The sequence below is a fragment of the Leucoraja erinacea genome, unplaced genomic scaffold, assembly GCF_028641065.1.
Source record: "Leucoraja erinacea ecotype New England unplaced genomic scaffold, Leri_hhj_1 Leri_710S, whole genome shotgun sequence".
In the NCBI taxonomy this organism is placed as follows: domain Eukaryota; kingdom Metazoa; phylum Chordata; class Chondrichthyes; order Rajiformes; family Rajidae; genus Leucoraja; species Leucoraja erinaceus.
Window position 1 is genome coordinate 51,359 of NW_026576631.1, and position 15,116 is coordinate 66,474.

At 44.5% G+C, this 15,116-nt stretch overlaps 1 protein-coding gene across 1 annotated transcript in view; it reads right to left on the reverse strand.

Annotated features, from left to right (window-relative positions):
* LOC129694567 (calcium and integrin-binding family member 2-like) overlaps nt 1-4,782 on the reverse strand; it is a 52,949-nt gene extending 48,167 nt beyond the window's left edge. The window contains exon 1 of the mRNA XM_055631294.1: nt 4,747-4,782. The gene's annotated coding sequence lies outside the window, so the exon portion shown is untranslated. The remainder of the gene's footprint in view (nt 1-4,746) is intronic.
* Nucleotides 4,783-15,116: the final 10,334 nt, after the last annotated feature.

Below are 15,116 nucleotides of genomic sequence, written 5' to 3' on the forward strand. Positions count from 1 at the left end.
AGTTCCTTCTTGAACAGGATAAGTGGAGATATCTTTGAAACTTACACAATTATGAAAGGAGTTGAGAATGCCTCCAGACACTTGAGACTCTTCCCACACTCCTCCCCTGAGCTATTAGGAGTTACACCTGCATTTAATCTGCTCCACAAATCTATCACTTGGTATAAATACCTGGGATCATCACCAATTGGGTGCTGACTAATCAGTTCTGCATTCTGTCGGTTCGATAGCAGTCCTGAGTTCTGTCGGTTCCATTCATGTTTGGATTTTGGGTTTTCTTCAGTACCTCTCGGTCCTTTCCATTTCTGAGCCTTCTGACAGGTTTGCTGATGGATGTTTTCCTTCAATAACTTTCAAACCAGAAGACAGTTTGAGAATAGACAGTCTGAAGATGGATTGAGATCAGAAACGTCACCCATTCCTTCTCTCCAGAGATGCTGCCTATCCCGCTGAGTTACTCTATCTTCTGTGTAAACCAGCTTCTGCAGTTCTTTCCTAGACAGTTTGAGAACGCAGGTTGGCCACTTAAGATTGAGACGAGGAGAGGTTTCTTCACTGAGAGGCAATGAATCATTGGACTTCTTTATCCTGGACAGCTTGGAATCTCAGTTTAGTTTAGAGATACAGCACGGAACCAGGCCCTTCGGCCCATCGAGTCCGCACTGACCAGCGATCCCCGCACATTAACACTATCCTACACACACTACGGACAATTTACACATACACCAAGCCAATTAACCTATAAATCTGTAGGTCTTTGGAGTGTGGGAGGAAACCAAAGATCTCGGAGAAACCCCACGCAGCTCACGGGAAAAACGTACAAACTCTTTACCGACAGCACCCATAGTCAGGATCGAACCCGGGTCTCCAGTGCAAGCACTGTAAGGCAGCAACTCTACCATTGTGCCACGGTTTATTTAGAACAGAGGTTGACATATTGGTAGCCATTAAGGAAATCAAAAGATGTGGGGATTGTTGGAAAATAGCGCTGATGAGGAAGATCGGTTGGATGAATAGCTTGAGGAGCCAGATGGCCTTCTCTCCTATTCCTTATGTTGTTAAGTTAGTGTTCAAGCTTCTTCTTCTCTTTCCGGTGCTGTTGGCTTATTTTCTGATTGATGAAGCACTACGATTAAATATTTAGTTCATTTCCTTGAAGAATTCCATTTTCACATCATTAATTAGCTAAAGTAAACACGGGTATTGTTTTGTCCAGTCGAATCTGTTTCAATGGGACAAGGTTTCATGCACTATTTATGCTTCCACTTTCCCATTTACTGCCTCGTACTCCACGTCAGTATCAGTCTCTCAAGACAGTTTCTCATTTGGAACTGTTCTGAGGAAAAGCAAGGAATTCTCCACATTTACCCTTGACTGACAGTTTGCCTAACACACTTACATTGCCGATTTTAGAAATTTGCTTGGTAGAAATTGTTATATTTCTTCCACTTCAAGGTAAACTATTTTCCTTGAAACTATTTTGAAGTGCATTGGAATATTTTGAACTCGTGGAATATATGATAGAAATGTAATTCTTTCTTCATTTCATTACACCGAATGAAGCCTTAATGAAGGTGAAATTACAATCAAAAATAAGGTGTGGCATGCAAATTTAGGGGCAGAATGGTGGCATAGCGGTAGAGTTTCTGCCTTGCAGCAGTTTCAGCGCAAGAGACCCGGGTTCGATCCCGACTACGGGTGCTGGCTGAGTTTGTACGTTCTCCCCATGGTAGGATTTTCTCTGAGTTATTCGGTTTCCTCCCACATTCCAAAGGCATACAGGTTTGTAGGTTAATTGGCTTGGTATAAATGTAAATTGGCTCCAGTGTTTGTAGGATGGTGTTAATGTGCGGGGATCGCTAGTCAGTGCGGTCTTGGTGGGCCGAAGGGCCTGTTTCCGCACTGTATCTCTAAAGTAAACTAATACAAAGCAAGCCGTTGGATTCCACTTCATCCCTGAGCAGCGCGTTGCACTGTTGCTGTGATCTCCTATACGGACCCAACAGCATGTAATGCACACACAATCTGGATAGGTGCATGGTAAAGCAAGCCAAAGCAATGCATTAACATTCCTCCATTATGTTTTAGCAATCTACCACAAAATAAGACCAAAATATTCAGGCAGCATTTGAGTGTCGGGACCTGAAGCGTCATCTATCCATGTTCTCTAGAGATGCTGCCTGACCCGCTGAGTTACTCCAGCACTTTGTGTCCTTTTTTTTTGTAAACCTGCATCTGCAGTTCCTTGTTTTATACTTCATTGGAACCAGTCCTGTGAGTTTTCACAGAACACCTGGATTCATGACCTGTAAATAAGTGTGGGATACCAGGGATCACAGTCTCAAAGTTGGGACGCCGGTGACAAGACATTCATCACCTGGACCATAGTGAATCCTTGGAATTCTCCACCCGACAAAGCCATGGAGGAACAGGTGCTGAATGCATTCACTCAGAGATCAATAGGTTCTCAGATGTTAAGTGAATCGAGGTATATTGGGGTACGACAGGAATGTGGTGCCCATGTGAATCCTTGCAATTTTGATCACAACAACATCAGCAGTGTCATTCAATAAAGTTTATCTGCAACATCTGCTGATGTTAGTAACATTTGAAGTTCATTAGAAATGTGTTAGATAACTCATTTTGTGAGACTAGAAATGAACTGCTATTTTCCAGTGAGCCTAATGCCCCTGTCCCACTTAGGAAACCTGAACGGAAACCTCTGTAGACTTTGCGTCCCACCCAAGGTTTCCATGCGGTTCCCAGAGGTTTTTGTCAGTCTCCCTACCTGCTTCCACTACCTGCAACCTCCGGCAACCACCTGCAACCTCCGGGAACCGCACGGAAACATTGGGTGGGGCGCAAAGTCTCCAGAGGTTGTCGTTCAGGTTTCCTAAGTGGGACAGGGGCATAAGTGGCCTTTCACACAATTTCTATTTGCAGAGTATTCATCGTGTGCCACGTGAATGGTGGCCCAACTGTAATAGAAACGTAATCATACTGGAGAAATTAATGACATTAAATTCCAAAATTCCACCCAGTCTGATGGCCTTCATCTTCATGTGTAGGAAGGAACTGCAGATGCTGGTTTAAATCAAAGAGAGACACAAAATGCTGGAGTAACTCAGCGGGACAGGCAGCATCTCTGGAGAGAGGGAATGGGTGACATTTTGGGTCGAGACCCTTCTTCAGACTGAGATGCAGCCAGTCCCGCTGAGTTACTCCAGCATTTTGTGTCTGCCTTCATCTTCATGTTTTAAAGCAGATGACCTTGGTCTATGAAGTATTAGGTTTCACCCTTAGATTTTCTCCTGTTTATGGATTGGAATGGCAAAAGGAACCAGACATATTTCTTCGTGAAAGTGCGAATTGTCAGATGTCACAGACCAATAGAAACAGCACCTTTTCTTCCTCCCAAGCTTGGGGTTCTGATTGTTAAGGTGACCATTGAACCGACCGGTCTCACCCAAGAAGGCAATCACTTTGATCATGTCTAACTCTGCACTGTAAGCCCCAAGGTACTTGAAACTCGTAAACAGCTCACTCTATAGTATTCTTGCCTCGAAGCAGGAAAGTACGAGCAAGTCCCCCTCTGGAAATATTAACACAGAAAGTAAAGCAGTACGGGGGAGTGTTGCCACCGAGATGTTAAATTAAGATAAACTCATTCAAACGATCACATCAAGGTAATTTTAAAATGAGCTGTGGGACCCTCCGTGGTATTCGGGCCAATTTGCATCACTTGAGCAATGTTAACAAATCAAACTATTCTGCACTTTTTCCTCATCCAAATAAATCTTTTTATTCTTGTCATTCCTCAGCACCTTCCTGCTTTCCACTACACTGCAGACCTTTCCGTTTCTTCCCTATTCCCCTCCCCACTTTCTCTACTTCTTGAAAGTTGTGTGTCCCAAACTGTGGGGGAGGATGTGGGGGAGGGGGGGTGTGTGTGGCGGAGGGTGGGGTGTGGTGGAGTGGGGTGTGTGGGGGAGGGGGGGGTGGGTGGGAGGGAGGGGATGGGGGGAGGGGGGTGTGTGGGGGATAGGTGGGTGGAGGTGTGTGGGGGTTTGGGGGAGGGAGAGGGGGAACTTTCAAAACCTTTGTACTATTTCACCGATCGGAACAAAACGTATTTGACTTGCAGCAGAGGAGAATGGTGAGTAGGGTAGCAAAAAAATCGTAGCATTATGGGGGACCGTTTTTGCGCTAATTTATTTACAACGCAGCCAGGAAGTGGTCAAGATGAGAGTTTTAGTCATATATAGATAGATAAATTTCACCTTGTTTTTTGTGCTCTCTATTACTCCAACAGATTATCAATTATTATTTGTTACCTGCTTGTTGGAGCTGTTTGGATATAAATTGGCTGCTGGGTTCTCTACTTTTCAACAATATCTGCCCTTTAAATTAGTTTAAGCAACTGCTGACCCCTTATCCTGAAACCATGGAGCTGTACAAATACAACTCACCCCTTTTAACTAGAAAGGTTGAACAAGACCAATCTCACATTGTAGTTCACACATGGGAGTGGAAATAAGTTAAATTGTTATTTATATCTGCTGTTGCCAAATTCTGGGTATGGATTCCGACATTCAGCCGATTCGATTCTGCGCATATCGTAGTGCCATGAAATGTGAATTTTTCATCCAGAAATTAAGTTATCGTTCATTGCCATTGTGCTTGATAAAATGGAAACCTCAGCTTGAAAAGAAAATCCAAATTCAACCCATTGATGTCATCACTCACCGGAGGATTTCTTTGCGAGTAAAAAAGGTGCAGTCCTGAAAGAGAGAGGATAAGAATTTTAGTTCAGTTACCAGGAGTGAGTTACCACGACAAGCCTAGGCCTAACTGAGGGAGCCTACACCACGACTAATGTCCCCACAGGCACACAATATCCACGGCCCAGCCCTAATGATAAAAATATCGAGGACTTACTGCAGTGGATCAAAGGATATTACCCATTACCCAGTTTAAGATTGAGTTACTCCGTCAATTGAAATGAGCAATTTGCTTATTGGTCTTTGGTCCCCTTTATTCAGACGTTCTATCAAACTGCATAATTTCATAATTGCTGGAGATTTTATACATTGAAATAAAATATCCGCTGGGAATTTACTGTACTTATGCGATCAGCTTCCTGGCTTTTAAAGAGCAAAGCTTACCTGAAACTCTAGCAGAATCAACGATCATATTAATACTTAAAAAAGATAAAAATATAGAAGAACCAGGATCATATAGAGCTATTGCTTTGTTAAATACAGATTAAAAAATAATAGCGAAAACACTAGCCAGTAGACTAAGCAGGTACGTTAGTAGACTAATAAATGGAGATCAAACAGGATTTATACCTAAGAGACACTCATTCAATAATTTGAGACGTTTGCTTAACATAATGCACTCAAATAAATCTCATGACCAAGAGTTATCTATCATCTCACTGGACGCAGAAAAAGCATTTGATCAAGTAGAATGGGATTATATGATTAAAGTATTGAAAAAATTCCAATTGGGAGAGAACTTCATCGCATGGATAAAACTTTTATATAACAAACCTACGGCTAGAATACTAACTAATAATATATTATCCTCGAAATTTGAACTATCAAGGGGCAATAGACAAGGATGTTCATTATCACCGCTGTTATTTGCTTTGGTAATTGAAAAATTCAAATATTTGGGAATTGAAATTACTAGAAATTACCAAGATATCTTTAAAGCCAATTATAATCCCTTACTCAAGAAATTGAATAATTTGATTAAATTCTGGAAAACACTTCCGATGTCCTTAATAGGCAGAATAAATGCTATTAAAATGATTTTCTTACCACAAATCCTATACCTATTTCAATCAATACCTATATATCTCCCAAAAAAGTTTTTCAAAAAATTGGACTCAGACATTACAAATTTTATATGGGATTATAAATCCCATAGAATACAAATAGCACACCTTAATAAACGAAAAGAGTTGGGGGGTTTAGCGCTCCCTAATTTTATGTATTATAATTGGGCAGTAAATATTAAAAATATGATTCACCTGCTGGACAATTCTGCCCAGCAGGCGGACTGGATGGTAATGGGAAAAGGGGACTGCTCCCCAGAGTAATATAGGAGCGACTATCCTCTCACCAATAAATTTGAATAATAAAAATTATAATAAAAATCCAATTATACATAGCACAATTAGAACATGGAAACAAATAAAACAGTATCTAAAATTAAGAAACCTGTCTCTTTTAATACCAATAGTCAATAATCCATCGTTTAAACCATCAATTATAGACAAATCATTTATACAATGGGAAAGAATGGGAATCAAAACGCTCGAAGATCTGTATGAATTGGGAAAATTACTATCATTTCAACAACTACAACTGAAATATAATTTGAAAAATAACCAATATTTTAAATATCTTTAAATTCGTGATTATCTGAAAAAATACGCAAAAGACTATCATAATATGCCTTCCGACTTATTGGATGAAGCAATGAAGACAAAGGCGGAATCAGCTAATCTAATATCGTACCTATATAACATCATTTTAAACATAGAAATACCCACAACAGATGGAATTAGAAGAGACTGGGATCAAGAATTAGCTATAAAAATTTCAAAAGAGAGCTGGGATAATCATTTACTACAGGTGCATAAATGTTCGATCAACGTACGACATACGCTCATCCAATTCAAAACATTACATATATTATATTAGTCAAAAACTAAATTAAATAAAATCTTCCCTAATGTTTCACCAATCTGTGATAAATGCCTGTGTCAAGAAGCTACCATAATGCATTCTTTTGTTTTTTGTACAAAAATCCAAAAATTCTGGTATGAAATATTTGATATTTTTTCAAAATTAATCAAAATAAAACTGGTACCAAAACCAGAATGGATTATTTTTGGAATATCGGAAGGTAACCCTGAACTAAACGTGTTTCAGAAGAATTTATTCAATTACGGGCTAATAATGGGAAAAAAGCTCATACTTAAATTCTGGAAAAATGCGCCCACACCAACAATAAAAATGTGGATATCAAAAATGTTTGAAACATTACATCTGGAAGAGATGAGATTCCTCTTAGCAGGTAAAGCAGACCAATTCCAAAAGACGTGGTCTATGTTTCTGGACCTATTACAAGCATGAGGTGCAATAGTAATTTAAATAAATAAATAAATAAATAAATGGTATCAGGACCTGGTAACGGGAGGTAAAACAACAAAAACAGACTTGGTTGGTAGTCCCCTTTCTGCAGAGTTTAATGTTATAATAGAGCGATTGTTCCTACTTTATTTTTCTTTCTTTTCTAGGGTCTACTTTCTCACTTTACTTCCTTCTCTAACTTCTTTTCTAAGGGCTTTCTTTTCCCAACACTCTTGCACTTCACGACTCTTGCGCACTTTCTTTACTTTCCTTACTTCTATCTTTTTCTTAAAGCTCAAAAAAAAGGAAGCGGTACAAAAAATGTATATGTGTTGTGTAGTATTGTAATTTACCGTACTTCTAATAAAAATAATTTAAAAAAAAAAAAAACTTCCTGGGATACGAGTTAAAGCCATTATTCACGGCGTGCAACATTTCATGGCACTTTTGAGTTTTACAGTATAAAATTGATCATCATAGCCCTACACACCAGCCAAGATTATAATTTATTTCAGTAATTTCATTTCTATACACCACCAACATAAATCAGGGATTTCAAAACCATCAAAGTGAAATGAATCCTATTTCTTTATATATTTTTTAAAAATTAGCTAAAAACTATTCAAAATGTATTCATTTTTACCATTTTATATTGTTAGGATGTACGCAGTGATGTTACATTATGAGTATGGTGTTTGTATTCTGTGCCTCTTGCGTGGTTTGTGTGTTTATGTGTATTTTGTATGAAGGATATTTGTTTTATGTGGATAGAATATATTGTGTGCATGATATATATTTTGTGTGCTAGATGCCCGTTTCACATGCACGTAGATCTTTTTGAGTAATGGTTATTTTGCATGAAGAATATATTCTGTGTGCACGATGATTTTAATTTCTGTACATTGTGCATACCTCAAAAAGGCTGGCAGTATCATCAAGGACCCATACCATACTGGCCACACCTTCAGGTAGAAGGTACATGAGCCTGAAGACTGCAACGACCAGGTTCAGGAATAGCTACTTCCCCACAGCCATTAGCCTATTAAACTTGGCTCGGACAAAACTCTGAACATTAATAGCCCATGGGGGGGGGGGGGGGGGGTGGAAGGAAGGAGGAGGGTGTCCCCCTCCCATTGGTACGGAACATTTGCATTTTTCAGCTTGAAATTGTGCAATATGGTGCATACTGTAGCAAGTCTTTTAACTTACACTTGAATGCAATATATATGCTTTAAATTGGATTGGAGCGTTTTTGAAAGGGGGGAGGCTGTGCGATCACTGATCACTGGCCTAGGGGGTAACCGGTGAGGGAGTTGAGCAACCGAGTGGGGAGAGGGTGTGGAAGAAGTGTGTCCACCCTCCCAGGGTAGGAACCTTTTGAAATTTGATGTATTAAAATTATGTTTTAGTGCACTGTAGAAGTATGATTTCAATGTTTTTTGTATGAAGTATTTTTAAGAGGTAACTTTTTAAGGGGTAACTTTATCCACACAAAGGGTGATGGGTGTATGGAACAAGCTGCCAGAGGAGGTAGTTGAGCCAGGGACCATCCCAACATTTAAGAAAAAGTTAGACTGATACATGGATAGGACAGGTTTGGAGGTATCTTAAGCGGTTGGACAGGCTAGATGCAGGAAGATTATTCCCGATGTTGGGGAAGTCCAGAACTGGGGGTCACAGTTTAAGGATAAGAGGGAAGTCTTTTAGGACCGAGATGAGAAAATCATTTTTTACACAGAGAGTGGTGAATCTGTGGAATTCTCTGCCACAGAAGGTAGTTGAGGCCGGTTCATTGGCTATATTTAAGAAGGAGTTAATGTGGCCCTTGTGGCTAAAGGGATCAGGGGGTATGGAGAGAAGGCAGGGATGGGATACTGAGTTGGATGATCAGCCATGGTCATATCGAATGGCGGTGCAGGCTCGAAGGGCCGAATGGCCTACTCCTGCACCTATTTTCTATGTTTCTATGTATGGACCAAAAGCAGGTGGCGTAGCTGGGACATGTTGGCGGGTGTGGGCAAGTTGAACCGAAGGGCCTGTTTTCACACTGTATCACTCTATTACCACATTATACCTCCACCATGCATGAATGCTTCAAAATCAAGTGATCGAGTTTTATTGCCGTATACTCAAGCATAGAAACATAGAAAATAGGTGCAGGAATAGGCCATCGGCCCTTCGAGCCAGCACTGCCATTCAATATGATCATGGCTATTCACCTAAAATCAGTACCTCTTTCCTGTTTTTTCCCCATATTCCTTGATGTCGTTAGCCCCAAGAACTAAAATGTAACTCTCTCTTGAAAACATCCAGTGAATTGGCCTGCACTGCCTTCTGTGGCAGAGAATTCCACAGATTCACAACTCTCTGCGTGAAGAAAGTTTGTTCCCATCTCAGTTCTAACTGCCCCCCCCCCCCTTTATTCTTAAACTGTCACCCATGGTTCTGAGCGCCCCCAACATCGGGAACATTTTTCCTGCAGTGAAAATCTAGCAGGCAAGCAGGAGGCTTTCACCAACCACCCCCATTTGAAGTCCACTATCTTCCACCGTATCTACCCAGTGCTTGGTATTTACTTCCAGCAGCCACTGGTTGTCCTCCAGGATGCACCGAGCCGCAGCCTGATCCATGCCGGTCACCTGGGCGAATTCGGCACAGAGACTTTCACGGCAGCGGCGCAACGCTTCAACGCCTCCGACGGCCCGGGACTCTTGCACTGAGGCTGCTCCATAGCTGGAGCTGCAGTGAGCGACTCGCCAGCCCAGCAAACACTCTCCAGCCCCGCTCCCCGTCCGCATCTGTCCCCGCCGCTGCTTCTGCTTCCAACACCCGCGGCCCATGCAGTTTGATATGAGTTTTTGAAATTTTCGTTGATCACAGAATTTCTCACAACAGAGCGAGAGAAATTTGTGATCAGCGTGAGAATTTGGTGAAATGCGTGATTCTCACGCTCAATGCATGGGAGTTGGCAGCCCTGCCTCTCTATCCCCCTCTCCCTCTCCCCCCCTCTCTCCACCTCTCTTTCTCTCTCTCCTTCCCACCTAACTCTCATTCCCTCTCACCCCCTCTCTTCCGCTCTCCATCCTCTCCCCCCCCCTCTCTCTCCCCCCCCTCCCCTCTCTCTCTCCCCCCCTCTTCCGCTCTCTCTCCTCTCAACCCCCTTTCTCTCACCCTCTCTATCTCCCTCCCCTTCCCTCCCTCTCTTTCCCCTCTCTCTCTCCTCTCCCCCCTCCTAACCCCCCCCTCTCCCTCCCACCTCAGTCTCCCCCCCTCACTCCCCTCTTTCCCCTAACCCTCCCCCCTCTCTCTCCCCCTCTTTCTTCTCTCTCTCCCCCCTTCTCTCTCTCTTTCTCTCTTATCTCCTCTCTCTCGTCCCCAAACTACACACTCTCTCTCTCTCTCTCTCTCTCTCTCTCTCATCTCTCTCTCTCCCCCATTTCTCCCTCCCTCCCACCTCACTATCCCCCTGGCTCTCTCTCCCCTCTCTCTTTCTCCTCTGTCTCTATCTCCTCTTTCTCTTTGCCCCCCATCTCTCTTCCCCGTTTCTCTCCATCATCCCATTCTCTCCTCCCTCTCCACCCCCTCTCTCTTCCATTCTCCTACGCTCTCAACCACCTCAGTCTCCCCCTCCACTCTTCCCTCCCCCTCTCTCCCTCTCTCCCCTCTCTCTCTCCATTCACGCCCCGTCTGATCCTCTCCTCTCATCCCCTCTCTTTCCCCACTGTCTCCCTGTCTCCTTCCCCTCTCTCTCTCCACCTCCCTTTGAGAGTCTGTCCCTTCGGCACAGAGACTCTCGCGGCAGCGGAGCTTCCGACGGCTCCGCGGCCCGGGACGCTCGCACTGTCCGGAGCGCTCCATGGCCAGAGCTGCAGCGAGCGACTCGATAGCCGCGCAAATACTCAACAGCGCCGCAAACGTACCAGTCCCGGCTCCCCGCATCTGTTCCCGCCGCTGGTTCTGCTCCCATCCCTCCCGCAGCCCCAGCTCTCCAACACCCGCGGACCATGCAGTTTATCCGAGTTTTTAAATTTTCGTTGATCACAAAATTTCTCACCACTGAGCGTGAGAAATGTCTGATCAGCGTGAGGGCGTGAGAGTTTGCTTGAAGGCGTGAGTCTCACGCTCAAAGCGTGAGAGTTGGCAGCCCTGTGTTTGTTTCATGTCCACCAAGTATTTTTCCTGTGACCAGTAGGGTTTTTTGGTGTGTATTTTATGACAATAGACAATAGACGATAGACAATAGGTGCAGGAGTAGGCCATTCAGCCCTTCGAGCCAGCACCGCCATTCAATGTGGTCATGGCTGATCATCCCCAATCAGTACCCCATTCCTGCCTTCTCCCCAATTTTCTAAGCAAAGTGCAGGTTCCATATGCATAGTACGCATGATATGTGCATAGTGTTTGTTTTGTGTGTGGGATATGTATTTTGTATTTGTTCTGTATGAAGGGAAGTGCAGAGTGTATGTAGAGTCCATGCATGGTGCTTTATTGAATGTGCTGTATGTCCATAGTATATTTCCAATAGTGCAAAAATGTACCTTCACTAGGACCACACAAAAAATGAGCATCACCCACCCAATATCCAGGCTGCATACAAAATACACAATTTGAATTCATGTACACACAGAATTGTTGGCTGGGAAGCTGCATCCCATCTCATGAGTCAATCTGGCCAATGTTTGCTGCACTCTAGTTATCACAAGTAGGTTCTTCCTTTGGTAGCGAGACTGGATCTAGAAACAAGGTAGTGGTTGCCCGACAAAACATGAGTGAGACTTCCTTACTCTTGAACTCTTGTCCTCTTGCAATAAAGATGATCGCACTGGATGCCCTCAATAATCTGCTGTGCCTGCACATTAACATTCACTGATTCACGTTCAGGGACACCAGGTAACTGTGGAATTCTCTGCCTCAGAGAGGTGGTGGCAGTTTCTCTGGATGCTTTCAAGAGAGAGCTAGATAGGGCTCTTAAAAATAGCGGAGTCAGGGGATATGGGGAGAAGGCAGGAACCTTGGGGATGATCAGCCATGATCACATTGAATGGCGGTGCTGGCTCGAAGGGCCGAATGGCCTACTCCTGCACCTGGTGTCTATAGTCTATTGAAGAAGGGTCTCGACCCGAAACTCACCCATTCCTTCTCTCCGGAGATGCTACCCGAGTTACTCCAACTTTGTGTCTATCTTAGGTAACTCTGCAAACTCCTTTCAGTTTAAGTTTGCAGGGGACGTGGGTGTCCTTGTGCATAAAGCTACAAGGGAAGCACTGACAGATTGGTACAGATAATTTAGTTGACACTACAGTTTGGTGGCAGTGATGAATGGACTGCCAACCAAACAGCATGCTTTGTCCTGGATGATGTCCATTTTCTTGACACCCAGACAAATGAAGTGCTTTTCATCACACTGCAGATGTGTGCCCTAATAGAAAGGCTTTAATAGATCAGGATTCATTGCAGATTATCAGTTTTCAACTTGCTGATAGTCTAAGACTTCAAGTTTCTGAAGTGCTGAGAACAATATTCGGCGCTCTATATCTTTCCCTTCGCTTTAAATCTTGGACTTAAGTTTGGCTTGTATTTATGTACAGTATTGTCTGATTCAACTCGATAACATTTGGATCAAAACTTTTCATGGCACACGTGACAAACATAAACCGAAACCTAAGATAGAGTCATAGTCTTACAGTGTGGAAACAGGCCCTTCAGCCCATCTTGCCCACACTGGCCAACTTGTTCCAACTGCACGAGTCCCACCTGCCTGCTTTTGGCCCATATGCCTCTAAACCTGTCCTATCCATGTACGTGTCTTAATGTTTCCTAAACGTTGCAAAGTACCTGCTTCAACTACCTCCTCTGGCAGCTCATTCCATACACACACCACCCTTTCCGTGGAAAAAGCTAACCCTCAGGTTCCTATTAATCTTTCCCCTCTCACAAATCAGTGGATGTAAGCTGCATACCGGTGGGGGCGCTGCACTGGCAGCAGCCCTGTCAGCAGCGTGTTAGTCTTTTCAACTTTTTTTATTTTTTTAGTATGTCTTAAAGTCTGTTTTTAGTGTTTCTTAGTGTGTTTTGTGTGGGGGGTGGTGTGGGGGGGTGAGGGGGAAACCGTTTCGGCCGCCTCCTCCATGGACAGGCGACTTTTTCCAGGTCGCCTCCCCCGTGGCCTAACAGCGAGGATCGGCGCGGCCTTTCCCGGAGACGCGCCCGGGGCTCGGGACTCCGGCGGCGGGTGCAGCGTGGACTGTCAGCACGGAGCTGGGGTTCGCTGGAGGGGAGCGCTCCGTTCCGTTGGCCCGCAGCAGACGGCAGCCTGAAGCCGCGGTCTGCACAGCTCCAGCTGGCGCGGCGTCTACAGCCCGAGATCCCTCGTGGGGGACCCGGGGGGAAGAAGCTTCCACCGCCGGCCCGCGGCCAACTTCTACCGCGGGTCCGGTATGGACTTACATCACCCCTGGAGGGGAGCTTCGACCGCCGGCCCTGCAGACTGCGGTGCTTACGGCTGCGACGTGGAGGGAACTTTAAATCTTCGGCCGCCGGCCTGCGGCCTACACCAACTAAAAGCCGCGGTCTCCGGTGGGGATGAGCCGACTCTGGACTTACCTGGACTTGTACCTTGTCCTTTTACCATCTGGACGCCCGCAGCAACGGCTGCGGAGGGTTGAGGTCCAGACCACGGGGGGAAATGGAGGAGGACTGGCCAAATTGTGTGCCTTCCACCACAGTGATGAATGCTGTGGTGGATGTTTATGTTAAAAATTTATTGTGTTTTTGTGTGTGCCCTTTATCATTGTATCGCTGCTGACGTATCATTTCACTTGTACTTTTTGTGCAATGTGACAAATAAACCGTTGTATTGTATTGTATTGTAAATCTATGTCCTCGATACCCCTACTCTGGCCAAGAGACTCTGTGCGTCTACCCGATCTATTCCTCTCAAGGTATTGTTCACCTCTGTAAGATCACACCTCATCCTCCTGCGCTCCAAGGAACAGATTCCTTGCCTGCTCAAGATATAAAAGTTCCAGACCAAACATAATTGTGTAGTTTGATAATAGACAATAGATAATAGGTGCAGGAGTAGGCCATTCGGCCCATCGAGCCAGCACCGCCGGTCAATGTGATCATGGCTGATCATCCCCAATCAGTACCCCATTCCTGCCTTCTCCCCATATCCCCTGACTCCGCTATCTTTAAGAGCCCTATCTAGCTCTCTCTTGAAAGCATCCAGAGAACCTGCCTCCACCACCCTCCGAGGCAAAGAATTCCACAGACTCACAACTCTCTGTGAGAAAAAGTGTTTCCTCGTCTCCGTTCTAAATGGCTTACTCCTTATTCTTAAACTGTGGCCCCTAGTTCTGGACTCCCCCAACATCGGAAACATGCTTCCTGCCTCTAGTGTGTCCAAACCCTTAACAATCTTATATGTTTCAATAAGATATCCTCTCATCCTTCTAAACTCCAGAGTGTACAAGCCCAGCTGCTCCATTCTCTCAGCATATGACAGCCCCGCCATCCCGGGAATTAACCTAGTAAACCTACACAGGAGGTGGCTGATCTAGCACTCTGGTGCCAGGAGAACAGCCTCCTCTGGAACATCAAAAAAACGAAGGAGCTGATCATGGACTTTAGGAGGGCACATCATCCGAGGACGTACACTCCATTGAGGATAAATGGGGGTCCTGTGGATAGGGCGAACTGTTTTAAATATCTGGGAGTCCACATCTCCGAGGATATGACATAGGCATCACACGCCTCAGCACTCGTGAGTAAGGCAAAGCAGCGCCTTTACCACCTCAGGCAATTGAGGAAATTCAGAGTGTCTCCGAGGATCCTCCAGTGCTTCTACGCAGCGGCGGTGGAAAGCATCTTGTCCGGGAACATTACCATCTGGTTTGGGAATTGCTCTGCCAAGGACAAGAAGGCTCTGCAGAGAGTAGTGCATTCGGCCAAACGCACTATGGGAAC